Below are 20,381 nucleotides of genomic sequence, written 5' to 3' on the forward strand. Positions count from 1 at the left end.
GTAGACCAAAGTAAAGATGAATTTCTACAGTCCTACAGCTTCTGCATAAAAAATAAATACATTTAATGACTATATTTCATCATTCTATGATAAGGGGTAGTGGGCAAGTTGAAAGGGAGGGGGCAGATGAGGGTGACGTGGGAATAGAGGGTATAGAGACATAAAATTAACCTGCACAGCCCACGTCCCCCACACCTCCCATGCCCCCCAGTACAGCCCACGTCCCCCAAACCCCCCCCCACCGCACAGCTCACTTCGCATGTCCCCCGCACATCTCACATGGCCCCCCACATGTACCCCCAACAGCATTGCACATGTCCCATGTACCCCATCACAGCACAAACACACACGTCCCTCCACCGCACAAGTCCCAGCACACACACACACACACACACACACACAGTCTCCCATCACATACACACACACACACACACACACACACACACACGTGCCCCCCCACCGCACATGTCTCCCATCGCAGCGCGCGCGCACACACACACCCACACCCGCACATGTCTCCCATCACAGCGCGCGCACACACACACATCCCCCCCACCGCACATGTCTCCCATCACAGCGCGCGCACACACACACACACACACACACACACATCCCCCCACCGCACATGTCTCCCATCACAGCGCGCGCACACACACACACACACATCCCCCCCACCGCACATGTCTCCCATCACAGCGTGCGCGCACACACTCCCCCCACCGCACATGTCTCCCATCACAGCGTGCGCGCACACGCACACACACACACACACACACACCTCCCAGCACATGTTCCCCCCCAGCAGATCTCCCTGGCCAAAAAAAAATAAAAAATCATCTCACCGCACAGCTCACTTCGCATGTCCCCCGCACATCTCACATGGCCCCCCAACAGCATTGCACATGTCCCATGTACCCCATCACAGCACATGTCCCACATCACAGCAAAGGAAATGTCCCACAACACAGCACATGTACCCCCCATCACAACACACACACACGTCCCTCCACCGCACAAGTCCCAGCACACACACACACACGTCTCCCATCACATGTCCCAAACACACACACACACACGTCCCCCCCCAGCAGATCTCCCTGGCCAAAAAACAAACATCTCACAGGCCAAAAAAAGCATTTCACCACATAGGTCTCACAGCAGATCTCCATGGAAAAGAAAAGCAATCTTACCAAACAGAAGATCTCCCTGGACAAGAAAAAGATCTGATCTCACCTCACCTCACATGTCCCCTCCCCTCCCCCACCACACCACACATGTCCCCTCCCCTCCCCCACCACACCACACGGCACAGCACAGCACAGATAAAAAAAAAAAAAAACATCTCACCAGCAAATCAAATGTTCCCTCCCCTTCCCAGCACACAGCACAGATGTACTTACCGATGAGCTGTAGCTTTTCTTTCTTTATCTTCCAGGCGTTTGTTCTCTGCAATGATTCTTCTTCCTCTTCTTCTGCTGCTGCTATCTCACTGGCAACAAAGGCCACGTTGCCCTTATTTAAAATGGCGCCGGCCGGCGCCGCCTTGTATTGCATCATTTCCTGTTTGGAAATCACGCGATACTACAGCCCAGCAGCCCCTAGTGCCTTCTGGGATTGATAAAAAACATCTCCCAGGAGGCATAGCGGACGGGGAAGACGAGTTCAGGCCGCGGCCGGAAACAGGAAGCAAGATAACTTTTAAAGATAACAATGTGAGTTTAAAAAAAAAAAAAAAATGATATGCCAAATGTGTTTAAGGGCCAGAGAAGAAGGGATGCAGGGAACTTGAAAAAAGAGGGTGGAGCTCCACTTTAAGTGGTTGTAGAGATCCATGTTGCTTGTTCAAGAAACAGCACAGAGAGATGTAATGGGATGATATCATTGTTCTGTAACATTTGCTGTGGACATTATTTATTTATTTAGGTACTTATATAATTCCGTCAATTTATACAGCGCTAATTATGTAGATGCATTTAAAGCCCCACAGGTTATTCCTATGCATGCCAACACATCTGAAAAGTACCACTCAGCAGAAATCTCCCAATTCACATGTATAGCATATAGAGGTTTTCTGATTCTTTGACATAAATGCTAACGGTGCTGCAGCTTGGGCCCCACTTATAGACCCAGGAGCGGTGGCTCCCAGTGCTCATATAGTGTTCTTTTTTTTTCCTTTTATGCTTTAGTGGCCAGATTTGGGATATATCTTTAATACATATTCAAAATGTATTTGAATTATTTGATATTATTGATAAATGTTTATGTTACAGAAGATTCAATTATCAGTTCTGCTTCATTTTAATAGATTCAAGCACAAATAACAAATAAAAAGTGTATTTGAAATTAAACTCTGCATTATAAGGTAATTTAATTAAGACAATTTTACTGAATTATTAATTTTACAGATATTTATACCCTGTTTCCCGAAAATAAGACCTAGCGTGATTGTCAGTGATGTCTGCAATATAAGCCCTAAAACAGGATATTTATATATGTGTTATGATTACCATAGCCAATTTTGATGCAGGGACACCAGAGACTGGAACATCCATAGCAATATATGTAAAATTAATCTGTAATTTGGCAGACAATGCAGGATTGTATCACTCAAGAAAGTTGTGCTTAGCTCTTTATAGAAGAGGATATGATTCTCTTGTGCACTACCAAGTGGCAGAACATTTTTTTAGAACAAACATTTAACAAAACTAATGATTAAAATAATTAAAGTGATTGTAAAGTTAAAACTGTTTAAAAAAAAAAATACCAAACATATCATACTTACCTTCACTGTGCAGCTCGTTTTGCAGAGTGGCCCTGATCCTGGTCTTCTGGGGTCCCTCCCACCGATCCTTCCCACATCTGATAACCCGCTCAGAAAAGCGCTTCCCTGAGGGGGTTTCCTTGCGGACGCACTTCCGAGTCCAATATTTGGGGTCCATAGAGGTAGAGTGAGTAGCAGCAGCATAGAGAGCAGCTGTATACTTGTATTTGCCTCTATTTCTGTGCATTTTTTTGCAACGGATCCCATAATGAGCATATGTGAGGAAATGCTCCTGTCGTTGCTCTTGATGAGGCTAGAATGATATAGAAATTTGCATGCAAAGTCCAGAGTCAGAGTTCGTCGCTATTGGACCCATCCATTGATTGCGCAGTGAATGTTAGTAGGATATTTTTCCAACATGTACGTACAGCTGTGTACCTACCCCGACAATTTTTTTTAATGTCCATTGCCACATTTGACCTTCTTCTAAAAAAAGTACGATCCAGTCTGACCCAGTCTATGGGTCAAATTAAAATAAAAATTTGGATACAGCAATGCTAGTGGTGTATTGCATTGCATCAAGGGCTATATATGGTCTATGAATCTTCGCAAGTAATTAAAACATTTGAAACGTATTTTTTAATGTTTTTTTCATAGTTTTCCATCATATTTTTGTCTTTTCAGGTCAAAAATATAGGGTACCTTTAAAAACGCTTAAAAAAGAAAATGCTTCTAAACGCCGGTACCGCGTTTAGCCGCGTTTAGTCATATTTGGTGTCTGAAACCTGGAAATCTTCGGCGTCTGAACCCGTTCTGGTATTGGTTATATTGGGAAGCATTTCTATAAGGAATCCGAGGAACCAATAATAATTTTTTGTGATGTGCCTGTAACCCTTTGAGCTCTGGTAAGTTTTTTACCATAAGGGGTGTCACCGATTGTGAAGCTTCTGTGCACTGGTGTCTCTGGCTTGGAGATGGATTTTCTTTTTTTCCTCACCTTATGAACACTGAAGTGGATAGTTCATAATCACGTTTTTGGGCTTCAAAAAACTTTTTTGGTGGATTCCTTGAAAATTACGAACTGTCATCTTTTTATGTGTATTTGTTTTGAATTTTTTTAAATATTTAGCGCTGTCAATATAGTATATTTTATATGATGAAGGGTTAACGGACAATGTATACTATATATTTATGTGATTTATGATTTTAATTTATGATAGCAGCTTACAATTGGATTTTGATAACTTCCTTTTATTTGAGCGCTGGGATCAGTGTGGAATATTTTTATATATTGTTCAGTGATATTAGTACTTGAACCCATTTTTTGCTTTCAAATAAACGCTGTTAAATGCAACTGCCTAAAAACTACAATAAACAAGACTGAGTACATGGTCACATAGAATAACATTGAATGAGTTCAGGGGCAGTTGAAAAAAGCGTCAAACTACCTCTAAACGTACAAGCAAAAATAATTGTGTATGGCTATGGCTGGCTTTTCAGATAATAATCAACATGGGTAAGAAATCACTGACTCAAGTTAATTTACAAGATAAGAATGACTACAGGTGCAATTTTTTAAATATCACATTTTTTAGGGGACAGTAGAGCTGCACGGTTAACCGTTAAGAATGAAGATTGCAATCTTTTCCCCCTCACGATCTTGACAAAGCATTTTCCTGATTATTTCTATGCAGATAATTTTCTGCTGAAGCCCACAGCTGTTAAAAAAAAAAAGGGCAGTCTGCCAAGTGTCACAACATTCCTCAGCCCTGAGCTAACTATAAACATCGTAACCTTTTGTCCTTTAGATCAAAGGAATGAACTTCAGTGGGTAAATGAGGGAAGTTTAACAACTTAAAGGCTAAACCTTTTTCTGACACTTGTTGGTTTAAAGGGGTTGTAAAGGTTCGTTTTTTATTTTCTACATAGGTTCCTCTAAGCTAGTGCATTGTTGGTTCAGTTACCTTTTCCTTCGATTTCCCTTCTAAATGTTTTTTTTCTTTGTCTGAATATCACACTTCCTGTTTCTCCTCAGTATACTTCTCACCATCATCCGAGCTGGTGGTTAGTCAGCCAGAACAGCTTACTGAACAGCTTACTGAGGAGGAACAGGAAGTGAGAAATTCAGACAAAGAAAACAAAGAAAAAAAACATTTATAAGGGAAATCGAAGGAAAAGGTAAGCGAACCAACAATGCACTAGCTTATAGGAACCTATTTAGAAAATAAAAAACGAACCTTTACAACCCCTTTAAAGTTAAAATCATTTTTTTTGCTAGAAAATTACTTAGAAACATCAAACATTATATATGTATTTTTTAGCAGAGACCCTATAAAATAAAATGGTGGTTGTTGCAATATTTTTTATATTTATATCATACTGTATTTGCCCAGGGGTCTTTCAAATGCAATTTTTGTGGAAAAAAGTACACTTTAATGAATAATAAAAAAATAAACTATAAAGTTAGCCCAATTTTTTTGTATAATATGAAAGATGATGTTACACTGCAAGAATTATGAGAGAATCATGATATTTATTCTAAGGAAAAAAGATTCTCATTTTGGACAGAATCTTCAGCTCTAGGAAAAGTTCATGTTTTTGTGAAGTTTAAATAGTTTGTTTGGACCCGCTAACAAATGCAGTGGACTGTGTGTGTAGTATAAATAAAGGGGGAAGTGTGGGGGGGACTTTGAATGAGGCCCATGAGTGGAAAACACATTGGATCAAAAATGCAAGTTTATTGAAGATATACAAGAAATAACGCATATACATGCACAAATGATTGGTTAAATGATCATCATAACCAATGGCCCAATGTTGGGTAATAACATGTAAAGGTCAATCATGAAGAAAATTGTACAAACATCTTAGGCCAATTGGCTCCATATCAAAATATAAGTTAACATTAAAATTGAGTGAATCACATCATATGTAGTAACATAATGCATCTAAGATAGCCTGTTAGCTCGACACATTTCGTCAACTATATCTCCTCATCGGGAGCGAATTCATGTAATCTGCATGTAAAAAGACATTGTACATATGTATGAGGGCCATTCATAGCTCCCCTAATGAAGGTTGAAAACAAAAGGGGAGGAACAAATGAAAGTGTGGAGGAAGGAAGTTGTCCAACCCCCTACTTATATGTTGATACACAATATGTGCAAGTGGTGCTGACCTGGTGGTGACTATCTTGCATCTCTCCCGGAAGCTGAGGGGGCGAGGACCCCGGGGGAAGATGGACGCTGGCACACAACTCCCAACGGGATTTGCGCAGTATACATCGATGTGTTCCGGTGTTCTGCCAAAATAGCCAATTTATTGAGATCTTCAATCACGCCACTTCCAGTTACTGTAAAGCATCAGCAATGGGAGATTTAGATGAGTTGCTGTTTTGACACAACACCGGCAAGCATGTACACTCTGGTACACAACATTGTTAGTACAACCGATACTAACCAACAACATGGCCGCCTTCAAAGCGGTAACAACTTTTTCCTCCTTAGCCACTGTTCTGTCAAAACAGCAAGCGATTTGTTTACCGGAGTGTACACGCTTGCCGGTGTTGTGTCAGAACAGTAACTCATCTAAATCTCCAATTACTGATGATTTACAGTAACCGGAAGTGACGTGATTGGAGATCTTGATGAATTAGCTATTTTGACAGAACACTGGCAGTGGAACAGAAACTTTGCGTCCCACTCCTGGAACAAAATGGATTCAGGCTGAGTGCTGCTCATCCATTCACAGGGAGCTTTGTGTTTTCTGGATGAATGCAACACTTCCTCTGGCTGAGGCAGAGAGGCAGGCAGATGATTTTATTGATCTCCAATCAGAGGAAGCTTTGTATTCATTTGTAGAATGGAAAGCTCCCTGTGAATGGCTGAGCAGCACTCAGCCTGACTTGATTTCTTGGGAGTGGGAGTTGAGAGGGAAGTGATTTACTTGGGAAATGGAATGGTTCTGGGTGTGGGACAGGAAGTTCCCATCGAAGTGTGAGGACACAGTGCTGTGTACTGTATTTAGTTTATACAGAGCATCCAGCCATTGCATCTGTTAGAGAATTACATAAAACCTAGAGATCAACTTTAAAGAAGTATGGCCAAAGCTCTTAGCAAAAGTAAGTGCACTCCTGTGATCCAGAATCAGCTGGAAGTGAGCTAAAGTCAGCTATTGGCTGATTTTACAGAGCCCTCCAGGCTCAGCAGGGATGCCAGCAATCAGGGTTGCTAACCATCTGTAATTTATAGACAGTCCATAATTTCAGCCCATTTACAGGTTGTCTGTAAATGTCCGATACGGATAGCAACTGCCTGTAAAAAATTGTGTTACGGGCCACCAGTGGAACTGTACATGTGCAGTCCCAAAGCTCGGCTTTGGCAAGCTCATGCATGCTCAGACATTTTTGGCCAGATAGGCACATGTGCATTGAGTCGGTGACATAATGGTGCCACCCAGTGCCATTTTAGAATGAACAGCACTCGGCAGCACATCAGCGGGCACGCCTCCCAACAAGGAGACCGGAGCTTGGCCCGCACCAAGGCTGGAGCCTGTGGGGACTTGCACCACCATGCCACTGTAAGCATGGCCACACGGAGTCCTGGAAACCGGACCCCTGCAACATCCATCCATCCATGGCTGCTATGCAAGTGATGTCCACACTTTGATGACTGAGGAGGAACAGCAGTTACCAAACAAGTGTGGCAGTGCCTGATGAGATTTTATAGAATCACAGATGTCTACAATCTCTGGCTATCTCCTGTATTATGTCAACAGCCTCTAACCCCCTCCTGTATCCTGTCTGCATCTTTTAACCACCTTCTGTATCATGTCCGCAGTCCCTAACCACCTCCTGCACCATGTTTTCAGCCTCTAGCCACCTCCTGTATCATGTCTGCAACCTCTAACCACCTCCTGTATCACGTGCGCAGCCTCTAACCACCTCCTGTATCCTGTCCACAGCCTCTAACCACCTCCTGTATCCGGCTAGCAGCCTCTAACCACCTCCTGTATCCCACCTGCACCCTCCAAACACCTCCTGTATCCTGTCCTTAGCCTCTAACCACCTCCTATATCCCATCTGCAGCCCCTACCCACCTCCTGTATCCTGTCTGCAGCCTCTAACTACCTCTTATATCATGCCCACAGCCTCTAACCATCTCCAGTATCATGTCTGCAGCCTCTAACCACCTCCTGTATTATGAACTCAGCCTTTAATGTATTCTTGTATCATGTCTGCAGCCTCTAACAATCTCTTGTATCATGTCCACAATCTCTGACTATGTATTGTCTTGAATCACATCTGCAGTCTCCAAAGGAGAAGCCTGGAGAAGAGTCAAGAGCGGTAGTGCCACCAGGATCGGTGTCACGGGAGGAGTCAGGTGTGTGTGTGGACTGTGGAGAGGAGACTATAGGATGAAACTAGAGCTGCCATACCGGAGTCCTGGAATGACCATCTGACTGAGCCCTGTGGGGTGCACCTCAGAGGAGGTCGGTGACAGCGCCGCCAGACAAGTCTGGGGGGTCACTGATATAACATGGAGTCAATATAGTAATGTAAGGGGGGCACCGATATAAAGGTCCACCCTTATGTCAGTACCCCCCCATTACCTTAGTGTATTTAGTGTGGAAGGTGGTCTGTGGTCACCAGAGTCCCCCCCCCACATCAGCGTTTCTGACATTTCCCTTTACAGTGCAAGGGGAAACTCTGCAGACCCTGATGTAAAGTGGAACTCTGATGTAAAGGTGAATGCAGTGGACTTCTTTGATATTAGGTGGTCTCTGGCCACCAAAGCCCCCCTTACATCAGCGTTTGCCCTTACATTATGATCTGCCGCATTCCCCTTTACATCAAAATTCCCCTTGCACCTGACCTTCATGTAAATGGAGAAATATGGTTTTTGACTTTTTTATATCTTAAACACACTAGCTACATGTTTATAGCTTAAATATTGATATTTTCATTGCTTTGCACTGAAAAGGAGCATTTTATGTACTTTTAAGAAGTGTCAGTAAAAAAAAATTCTGTTTGTAAACTGTGGGTGCCCTGTCAGTAAATTTCACTTCTGGAGCACCATGGAGACCGACACAATGTTACACTCTTAATGGAATGAATCAAAGCCAATGATTGTGTACAATTATCATGCGATCTGCTGTGATGGTTCACAGCAATCTCATGGTACTGGCAGTGGCTGGTGCACTGAACAGTCATTTACTGTGTCCACTGAACACAATGTTGACAGATTGCCACACAGCGTGTCCTGTGGGCCTGTGGAGCGCACAGGAAGCACATTCAGGGAGGATGCTATAGGGCATTCACCCAGAATGGTGAATGTCCCTCCTGACCATTATTCGACTAAAGGCCAGGTGAGAACTGGTTAACCACTTCAGCCCCCGGAAGATTTTAACCCCTTTCTGACCAGAGCACTTTTTACAATTTTGCACTGCGCTGCTTTAACTCGTAATTGCGTGGTCATGCAATGCTGTACCCAAACTAAATTTGCATCTTTTTTTCCCCACAAATAGAGCTTTCTTTTGGTGGTATTTGATCACCTCTGCAGTTTTTATTCTTTGCGATATAAACAAAAAAACTGAACATTTTGAAAAATAATGATATTTTCTACTTTTTGTTATAAAAAATACAATAAACTAAATTCCAGTCATACATTTAGGCCAAAATGCATTCAGCCACATGTCTCGGGTAACAAAAAAGATCAATAAGCGTATATTTATTGGTTTGCGCAAAAGTTATAGCGTCTACAAACTAGTGTACATTTTCTTGAATTTATGCAGCTTTTAGTTTATGACTGCCTATATAATTTCTTGAGGTGCTATAATGGGAGGGCAGTACAAAACCCCCCAAATGACCCCATTTCGGGTTGGCTAGTGAATTGGGGAAGTATGGGTGCTGCAGAAGTGGTGGGCTCCCAATCAGTGTTGGCATATTCTGCAGGAAGGGCACTATGGGCTCTACAGGCCTGTCTTTGTATTCTTGGTGGCTGCGGGACACTACGCGTGCTAGCCACCGCACCAGCTTGAACTGCACTTATGGGATTTGCCACGTCACCCATGCAGTTCTTGCACCTCAACAACAGAAGAAAGGGGTCGGTACGCCTGACCTTAGCAGGGGTCACTACTCCATCATCAGAGCTATATCTCAGGGTGTCGTTGCAGTCTACTGGTTCGTATACTGAGCCTGAATCTGGCAGTGAGGCGGCATCCCCTTCACTCTCATCTGTCATGCTCAGCAACGTGTAGGCCTCTTTACTAGTGTACCTCTGTTTGGACATTTTGGCCTCTAAATTTATAGATACAACTAGTGCAACTCACAGGCAAAAAGGGTGCCTGATTGTCAGCGAATGCTTCAGTCGCTACCAAAAAATCTGTTAGCATCCGGCAGAGATCAGGCCTGACTCTGCGAATGCTGCAGTTATGTGTGTTGTGTTTTGTAAGTGACAGCGATCGATTGATACTGCACTTGGGTGGGCTGGGGCGGAGGGGCTAAACGCAGGTGCTAGCAGGTATCTGGGCTGATCCCACTAATGCTGCATTTTTGGGAACCCTAAACTACTGGGGACGCTAGTAGAGATCTGTTCAAATCAAAGATATTGATCAGACACTATACTAGTAATGGAGGTTTATGGTGCGTGCGTGGGTGTTAGCGCTACTGGCACTAATCTGACGCTGCCTGGGACTGGCGCTGACCCTAACTGATGCTAAAAACTGATGTTAACCACTGGGTGATCAGGGGGTTAAATCTAGTACCCTGATGCTATTACAAAATAACTAAATAACCAGCGTCACCTGTGACACTAATACGGTGATCTGAGGGTTAAAACCTTTATCAGGTACCCTGACACTATAAAAACCTGACAGTGAAACTAACCAGCTAACTGGCTAACTAGCATCACCCATGACACTAATGCGGCGATCAGAACATAGATCTTCTAGTGACGGGGGGGGGGGGGTGAAAGGGTTAACTGGAGGTGATCAAGGGTTTAAACCTTTATTGGGGGGTTAATGGGGGTACCCTAAAGATATCTGGCCTACTACTAGATACCCTAACCTGGCCTGGACCTGAAGACTGATCGGTTCTGCATGAATATATTTGAGCTGGGTGTCTGAGTCGAACTTATGTTCGACTCGAACATCGGCTGTTCGCCCGTTCAGCAAAACCAGAACATTATGGTCCGTTCACGCCAAATTTGTGCACAGTGTACACCTGCAGCTACCACACTTGCTAGTGTTGTTCTGGTCCTATACCACAGGCAGCTGCAGCAGTTACAGTCGGTGTATTGTGCCCCCTGCACAGTGTACACCTGAAGCTACTCTAATTGCTGGTGTTCTTCTGGTCCTACACCACAGGCAGCTGCAGCAGTTACAGTTGGTGTATTGTGCCACCTGCACAGTGTACACCTGAAGCTACCCCAATTGCTCATGTTGTTCTGGTCCTATAACACAGGCAGCTGCAGCAGTTACAGTCGGTGTATTGTGCCACCTGCACAGTGTACATCTGAAGCTACCCCAATTGTTGGTGTTCTGGTCCTATACCACAGGCAGCTGCAGCAGTTACAGTCAGTGTATTGTGCCACCTGCATAGTGTGCACCTAAAGCTACCCCATTTGCTGGTGTTCTTCAGATCCTATACCACAGGAAGGCAGCTTCAGTAATTACAGTCGGTGTACTGTGCCATCTGCTCAGTGTGCACCTAAAGCTACGCTTGCGTTCGCCTTTGCGTGAGAGCAGGGGGGACAGGGGTGCATTTTTTTTCTTTATTTTTTTTGCTCTTATTATCTTATTTTTAAACTGTTCCTTTCTTTTTTTATCATTTTTATTATCTTTTTTTATCTCGGGGAATGTAAATATAAGCTATGATAGCAATAGGTAGTGACATGTACTCTTTTTTGAAAAAATTGAGGTCTATTAGACCCTAGATCTCTCCTCGGTGTGATAAAATGCTTTCCCAATTTACCAATGGCACTGTTTGCATCCAGCAAAATCAAAGTCATGAAATGCTCGTAGCTTCTGGTTTCTTAGGCCATAGAGATGATTGGAGCCATTCTGATCTCTGATCAGCTCTATGTTCAGCTGGCCAAATCACCGGCTGCATTCTCAGGTTCCCTGTTGGGACAAGAGAGCCAGAGAAAAACATGGAGGATGGTGGGAGGGAGGTATGTTCCCACCCACTGCTTGTAAAAGCAGTCTAGAGGCTAATTACCCACTAGGATTACTTTTACATGAAAACCGACCACTGGCTGAAAAGAATGATGCCAAGGTGATACCTAAACCTGCAGGCATCATTCTGGTAAAACAACTCAAAGTCCAGCAACATACCAGTACGTTGCTGGTCCTTGTTGGGCATATATTGTAATCTTTTTTTTTTTCATGTAGCCTGTGGGCTGAACGAAAAAAAGAGATTTATGCTCAGCATTTGAATACCTCTCTTCATCCACCCAGTTCTAATGATGGGCATACATGCATCATTTATATATGCCGAAGCATGGAGGCATCCATCCGCAAAAGTTAGGAGCAAATCGCTCCTCCACCCCTGCTGCCCCCATGCTTTGGCATATATGCTCTTTTTTTTAACTGTGGTGGTGAAATAACCTCCAACAACGCTGGAGTCACAGCTTTATGTATCGTGAGAGCAAACACTGTTGCCGTCAAGATAAATAAATCCGCGATGCAACTGAATTGCGTACCTGCTAAGCAAATGATGGTTAAAAATAAAACAAAGTAACATTACAGTATAACAGTAAATCTTACCATACCTGCAAAGCAAATACAAAAAAAAAATTGTAAAAAATAAATTTTTTTTTAACTCAATCTATGCCTAATATATATATATGACGAAGCATGGGGGCATCCGCTCCAAAAGGTAGAAGCAAATCGCTCCTCCACCCCTGCTGCCCCCATGTTTCGGCATATATGCTCTTTTTTTTAACTGTGGTGGGGAAATCACCTCCAACAGCGCTGGAGTCATGGCTTTATGTATTGTGGGAGCCAACGCTGTTGCTGTCAAGATAAATAAATCTGCATTGCAGCTGAATGGCGTACCTGAAAACAAAAAAATGGCTAACAATAAAACACAATAAACAGTAAAGTATAAAAAAATTGCATACCTGAAAAGCAGAAATGATAAAACATAATAACAATAAAGCATTGCAGAATAGAATACAGTAAAAAAAGAGCAGAACAATAGAGACAACAATTTTTTTTTGTTTTTTTTTTTTGTTTTTTTTACACTTTTAACTGTAACTATAACTGTTGTAACAGTTCCAGGTTGGGGTCTCTCAAAATGAAATGGCATCTTGGGAGACCCTGTGAAAGTGTACCTAGTCTGTGTAGTGCTGTACCCTACGCTAATACTCAACTAGTATTTGGTAGCGTTCAAAACATTCACCAATACAAAGGCCAGGATTGTCAAGACAGCGGGGAGAATAATAATGGGTGTCACACCTATATCCGTGCTTGCTGCAGACACGACATGTTCTTTGGGGGGCTCGTTGGGTAGGGGTACTCGGGAGGACATAAGGAAAATGCCTCTCATGCAGCTTACTGAATTTGGATTGGGAAGGTAAGGTGGAGCACCATCTGGAAACGGAAGGGCTCTGACAATCTCTTCATGGAATTTAAGGAAGGATCCAGTCCGTCCTGAAGCTCTGTATAGCACATGAGCATTCAGCAAATCCAATTGAAATAAATAAACAGACACATTCTTGTACCAGCTTCTGGCCTTACGGGTAACTAGGTACGATGTCAACAACTGGTCCGTGAGGTCCTTGTTACAGTTATATTTGTGGACACAGAGGGGATTCTCCACAACACCAGCCGCCGTAGTAATTTGGACCGTTGTGTCTGCATGAAGGGAGATAAGAACGAAAACATTCTTATTATCCCTCCACTTCACAACAGGCAAGTTATTACACTTCAAGCAGGTTCTCTCCCCCAGCTTAAGACGGGAATCTACAAGCCGCTGGGGAAACCCCCTTCGATTAGGTTGCACGTGCCACATGCTCCAATCGCCTGATCAAACAAGTGACAAAAAAATGGCACGCTCATGTAATAATTGTCTACGTACAAGTGGTACCCCTTTCCGAATAAGGGTGATACCAAGTCCCACACAATCTTGCCAGCGCTTCCTATGTAGTCAGGGAAGTTTGTCGGCTCTACGTGACTATCTTTGCCCTCGTAAACCATAAAAGTACATGTATAGCCTGTGACCCTGTCACAGAGCTTATGCTTTTTTTTTTTTTTTTTGTAAAATCTTTATTTTGAAACATTTTAACAAAGGAATACACATAAGACAGGTATGCCAGGACCAATTACAAGTCATATAAGTGGCAAGAAACAATGAAACCTGTTTGTCTTGTTCAGGAAAGCAAAGAGAAGATGGTCCCAGTCGGGCATGTAGTCCCAGTGCCCTGCTTTAAGCTAGTGCCCAAAATGTCTCCTGCATATCCATATCTGTTCTGGCTTCTTTGATCCGTGACCTTGCCGGAAAGTGCTTTAGCTTCATGGAGGGGACCGGCCGATGCCCGACGCGCCCCACCCCGGTATATGTAGGGTCTGGGAAGCATGGGGCAGCCCCTGGGTGGCAACCCCAGGAGAGGGGGGCCAAGCTGCCTCCATCTACCTCTCCCGAGAGTCCCCCCGGGGTGAAGCAGGCCCACAGCAGTCCCACTGCCCAGGTGGGACGAAACATTCAATTGCCCTTCCAGACAGAGGGATTCCCCCTCACCAGCTAGGCGAGGCAGCCACAGGACCAGCTATTTTGCAGGCAACACAGCTCACGACTACATCTCCATGCCGGAGAGGCCATTAGTAAGTAAGGTCATACTGAAGTGTGAAATAGAGAAAAGAAGAACAGAAAAGAAGATTAAGGGGGGAGGGAGGGGGAGAGGGAGATAGGAAAACAGGAGGGTTGGGAGGGGTGGATGGGGGAGGGAGATGGAGCTTACCTGCAGTCTCGAGGAAGTATAGCAATCTTGCACCAGGCGAGTCTTAGCGGTGGATTTGCCTCTCCAAAAGAGGGGCAAGGAGTGAATATCAGTTACTAGGCAATGGTGCCAGTACCTGTGCGAGATCTCAGGGACGGTTCCGCTAGCTCCAGGAGAGCCAGGTCAAGGCTGGAGGAAGTGTAAATAGTGTCGGACATGTAGGCTGTCCAAGGCTGCCATGTGATGTCAAACCGAGCCCTCATACCTCTACATGTTGCTACCCAATGTTCGGCCTCTCTAATGTCATTGACTTTTTTTACCCATTCCTCCTGTGAGGGGACTCTAGTTTGTTTCCAGTAGATTGGGAGAAGGCGTCTAGCCACATTCAGCAGATGTGGCAAGGTGCTCTTTTTGTACCTACCAATCGGGACCGGAGGGATGTGCAGAAGATAATTAGCTGGAGATAGTGGAATATTCAAATTCAAGATTGCTTTTATTTGGGTTTGGATGTCTGCCCAGTATGGTTTGATTCACGGGCATTCCCACCAACTGTGTAGCAGGGTGCCCTGTTGGCCACATTCCCTCCAACACCGGTCCGATACCGAAGGGTACATACGTGCAAGGTCTGCCAGCACTCTGTACCAGCGAGACAGGATTTTGTAATTCATTTCTTGGGTTTTGGATTCCATGGAGCTTGTGTGAGTGAATTTGTAAAGGTGGGATAATTGAGTCACAGAAAAATTAAACTGTAGGTCTCTCTCCCATACTGGTATATACGTTGGTCTAGCGTTCTCGGTATCCGGGCCGAGCAAGCGGTACATTTCTGAGATCATGTGGGGAATGGGTTCTTCTTCCGCAAAGAGACATTCAAAGGGCGTGAGGGACGCCATGTCTCTGATTGAGTGGCCGTGAACTTCGAAAAAGTGGTGTAGTTGCCTGTACCACCAAAAGTTCATGGTGATGCTCGCGTGACCAGTCTGTAAGGATTCATAGCTGACCAGTTTACCCTCGCTCATCAATTTACCACAGCTGGTGTTCCCATCGTCCACCCAGGGGCCAAAGAAGGCCCTCTGTTCACCATGGGACCATGGGAACCCCCCCAGCAGGGCTAGCGGTGACACAGGAGGGGACAGACGAAAGGTCTGATTCATTTTGTCCCATGTTGAAAGAGCCTGTACTGTTAGTGGGGAGGTATCATCTGACAGTCCCCTATGTTCCCGGGATAGCCAGGGTGCATAAGCCAAGTCTCTCCCAGCTAGCCATTTTTCTAATGAGACCCACATTTTAGACTGAGTATGGAACTTCCAGTTAAGTATCCTCTGTAGGACAATAGCCCTGTGATACCTCAGGATGTCTGGTACCCCCAAGCCCCCCGCCTGTTTCGAGCGCCTCAGTAATTTCATGGCTATTCTCGGTTTCTTTGTGTTCCACACAAATTCCGACAGTGTGCTATTTATTTGGGTAAAAAATATTCTGGGAAGGGATATGGGTATCATCTGTAAAAAAAAGAGTATACGGGATAGGATGTTCATTTTTATAATATTAACATGACCTAACCACGTAAAGGCGGTCTTGGTCCACTGCGAGAGATCTGCCCTTACCATGCTAATTAAGGGGGGGAAGTTGGTAGTATATAAGGTATCAAAGCGGTCTGTCAACTGAATGCCCAAGTACCTAATGGAGGATTTGGCCCAGGTGAAAGGGAAAGCTAATTGTAGGTTGGTCATCAGAGACGGATTCAAGTGAATAGGTAGTATCTCAAACTTGGAAAAGTTGATCTTGAAATTGGATAACACCCCGAAGTGCTTCAGTTCCCTCAGCAGAACTGACAACAAGATCAGGGGTTCAGAAAGGTAAAAAAGCACATCGTCCGCATATGACGACAGTTTGTGCTCTGTCTTCCCTACCCTCAGGCCCTTTATGTCTGCGTTCGCTCTCACAGTACAGAGCAATGGCTCCAGTACCAGGGCAAAAAGGAGGGGAGAGAGGGGACACCCCTGCCTCGTGCCATTTCGAATTGGGAACCGGGAGGAAAGCACCCCATTCACCTTCACTTGTGCGCAGGGGGTAGAGTACAAGGCCATAATCGAGGACAACATGCGTGCCCCTAGCCCCTGGGCTTCCAATACCGCCTGTAAATATGTCCAGTCTACGCGGTCTAATGCCTTTTCGGCATCGGTAGAGAGAACGATGCATGGTTTAGGATTGGGGCTGGTGCGAGCCCAGTGTATGAGTTGAATAGCTCTGATGGAGTTATCTCTCGCTTCCCTCCCCCGAATAAACCCTGTTTGGTCTGGGTGGATAATTTGGGGCATGAGACTCCCAAGTCTGTTTGCCAGGACTTTTGCTAGGATTTTAATATCAACGTTAAGGAGGGATATAGGACGATAGCTTTGGGGGATGGTGGGGTCCTTGCCTTCCTTTGGCAGCACCGTGATGTGTACCATGAGCGCCTTGGTTGGAATGGGACTCCCTTCCGTCACGGAATTAAAGTAGGTACACATATGTGGTACCAGGAGAAGCAAGAAAGTTTTGTAGTAGGAGCCAGTGTAACCATCTGGTCTAGGACTCTTGCCCTTGGGCAGGGACTTCACCATTAACGCTATCTTCTCTGAGGAAATTTGCCGCTCCAGATCGGCGCATTGTTCCGCATTTAGTGGAGGGACCCCCACCGACGTGAGGTATTCCTGTATGGCAACAGACCTGGGAGGCTGAGCATCGGAGGGTAGAGCTGGGGATAAGTTATAAAGTTGAGTATAAATCTCTTGGAACCCTGAGGCAATTTTATTGGACTGGACCGAAATGTCTCCAGACGGGGACACTTCCGGTATGGTTACGCTCTGACGCGTTTCGTCATATCCGACTTCATCTGAGGGCGTAACCTACAATACCGGAAGTGTTCTTTTATCTACATTACGGACCAATCAATACCCATCACTGCATGATGTGCGGGGCGCTGCACCAATCACTGATTTTGCCCACGATGAACTTTCATGGTGGAAGCTGCAGTTTAATCACAACAAAGAACGGATAGAATAAGCACCTTCTTTTCTGGACACTGATCAAAATTCTAATGAACTCACTTTATATAAAAAAAATTTTAAAAGTGTGCATGCGCTGCTATATATGAAAAAGTGGACTTCTTTTAAAGTTGCAATTTTTTGTATATTTTTTATATTTCTGTGTTTTTTAAAAAAAAGCAGCAGCTGTAAAGTGGATATTTCACGCAAGTAGAGTACCACATAAAAAACTTATTTTTATTCTATTTTTTATTTTTATTTTGCATATTGGTTTCCAAAAGCGCAGAGTGGTGTACTATTTGGGCAGGCATTTATAATAACTTTTTAGTACATTCTTTTACAGTGTTTAATCGTTTTATTTCTCTGCTGCTATGGATGTCTTGCAATTTTTAAGGAATAGGAACATTGATATTCAATCACTGTTTACCAATTTAGAGCCAATAAGTACTGAAATCAATTATAATGGAGCAATGTCTGCACTTAGTAATACATTAGAAAAACAGGTACGGACCTGGTGGGATATCTGTATCCTGGAACAGTATGCCAAAGATAAGATTATCTTAAGAAGTTTAAGGTGGGATGTAGCCCCGCAGGATGGTTTAAACGATATAGACTCCACCCAAGAGTGGCTGGACTTTTTTAATGGTGTAGGTTTTAAACTGCGACAAGTTTTACAGCGTAAAAAGCGCAAAATGATAAATATTGAGAATAAAATTAAGGACTTACATGAACAATTGGACCCCATTAAAGGATCTCAAGAATTAAAAAATTTTAATGATAGAGTACAAAAGAAGTTAGAAAAAGTAGATAGGGACACCCAAAAAAAGAAATTAAAAAAATACCATAGGGATTTAAACGATTTTAAGACAAATATAGTGTATGCCTGGCAACAACAGACAGATAATTCTAACCATGTACATGAAGGATTGGGTTTACCACCTCCACCTCCACGGCCGGTTGACCAAGTATCTAAATTTGGACCGGCCAAGCTACAGGCCCAGGTGATGAATGAAAAAATTCCAAATGGTTCATTCTTAAACTCCCCCACGTATTCTTCCACGCCCTTCAAACAAGTAAAGGGAAAAGGAAAGGGGAAAAGAGGGGTGAGCAACCAGCGGCATTTGGAAAATACCCCTTGGGTAGCTCCTCAAAATTTCCCTACATACATTCATGAACAGTATGAAAATTCCCCGCACAGACCTTATAATGTCCCTGTACATAATAGGTTTCAATCTCTCCAACCATATAATAATCGCAAGAATTTTCCCCCACAACGTCCTTTTTTAGGAAGAGGGAGGGGGCACCACTGGAGAGGATGGGGTGTCCATCCACACAGGGGAAAACCACCATACCAACAATACACATACAATTGCCAAAAGGGCATGGAAAACTTGGGGCGCCCTCCAAATTATCCCCAGAAAGAGGATCCAATACCAAACAACAGGGTTCTTCCTATGTGGAAAGATCTAAACCCAGGGGCTGCAGGGCCGGCCGTAGGATCCAACAAAAGAAGGAGAGAGTCAGAGTAGATGGTATTTTTAATTTAGCACAAGTAGTTTTATCTCATAAGGAACAAAATATTTTAAACCTAGGCCTAAAGTGTGGAATGAAAAAAACAGTAAATAAATTTAATGTATTTGTTGATGTACACAAATACATACGTAAATTAAACATAAAGAAACATTTTTTAGGGAGTCAACCACGGGCGGGACCACCCGTAACTTACACTAACAAGCCAATTAATAGTGGTCTAAAAAATAAATCTCTTTTTAATCCACCCAATTTGCCTAACCACCAAATAGAGGTCTTTAAAGGTCTGGTTTTAAAAGATCTAGAAACGTTAAAGCCTATAAAATTACCACAATATAGGCACATTAATGATGGTATCGAAATGTTAGAAAAACGGAAAGACATTATTATCCGCCCAGCGGACAAAGGAGGTGGTGTGGTCATTCTTACGAAAGAATTCTATCATTGTCAGATTGTGGAAATGCTATCTGATAACCAAACGTATGCAAAATTGGAATCAGATCCAACACGAATATATCAGGATCAGTTGGAAAAATTGGTGAAATCTAAGGCAGGAATGAATGTGCTCACGAATAAGGAGGAAAGGTATCTTCTTCCTTTGAGCAATAGGATACTTACACTGTACACCTTGCCCAAAATACATAAGGACCCCAAAAATCCACCAGCTAGACCCATTGTAAACAGCATTGGTTCGGTCTCATCAAGACTGGGCCAATACCTGGATACTTTTCTACAAAAAAGTGTGACAAATACGAGATCATATTTAAAGGACACAAAAAGTTTTCTAAACTCTCTACAGAAAGTAGATTTGAAAGAGAAAAGGGAGGTTTTAATGGTAACATCAGATGTGGCATCACTTTATTCGATCATTCAGCATGACAACACCCTTTTAGCACTAAACTGGGCACTCAGCAAAAGAGAGGATCTTCCCCACAACCAAAAAGTTTTTTTAAGAGATGCACTGGACTTTTGTCTAGGCCATAACTATTTTTGGTATGATGGGACATTTTACTTGCAGAAAAGAGGTGTGGCAATGGGTGCAAAATTTGCACCCAGCATAGCCAATCTTTTTATGGCGGAATGGGAGGATAAAGTGATTTTTAACGACCCTCCTTCTGAATTAATTTTTTA

The sequence above is a fragment of the Lithobates pipiens genome, unplaced genomic scaffold, assembly GCF_037356315.1.
Source record: "Lithobates pipiens isolate NorthernLeopardFrog02 unplaced genomic scaffold, aLitPip1_a1.2 Scaffold_19, whole genome shotgun sequence".
NCBI lineage: Eukaryota > Metazoa > Chordata > Amphibia > Anura > Ranidae > Lithobates > Lithobates pipiens.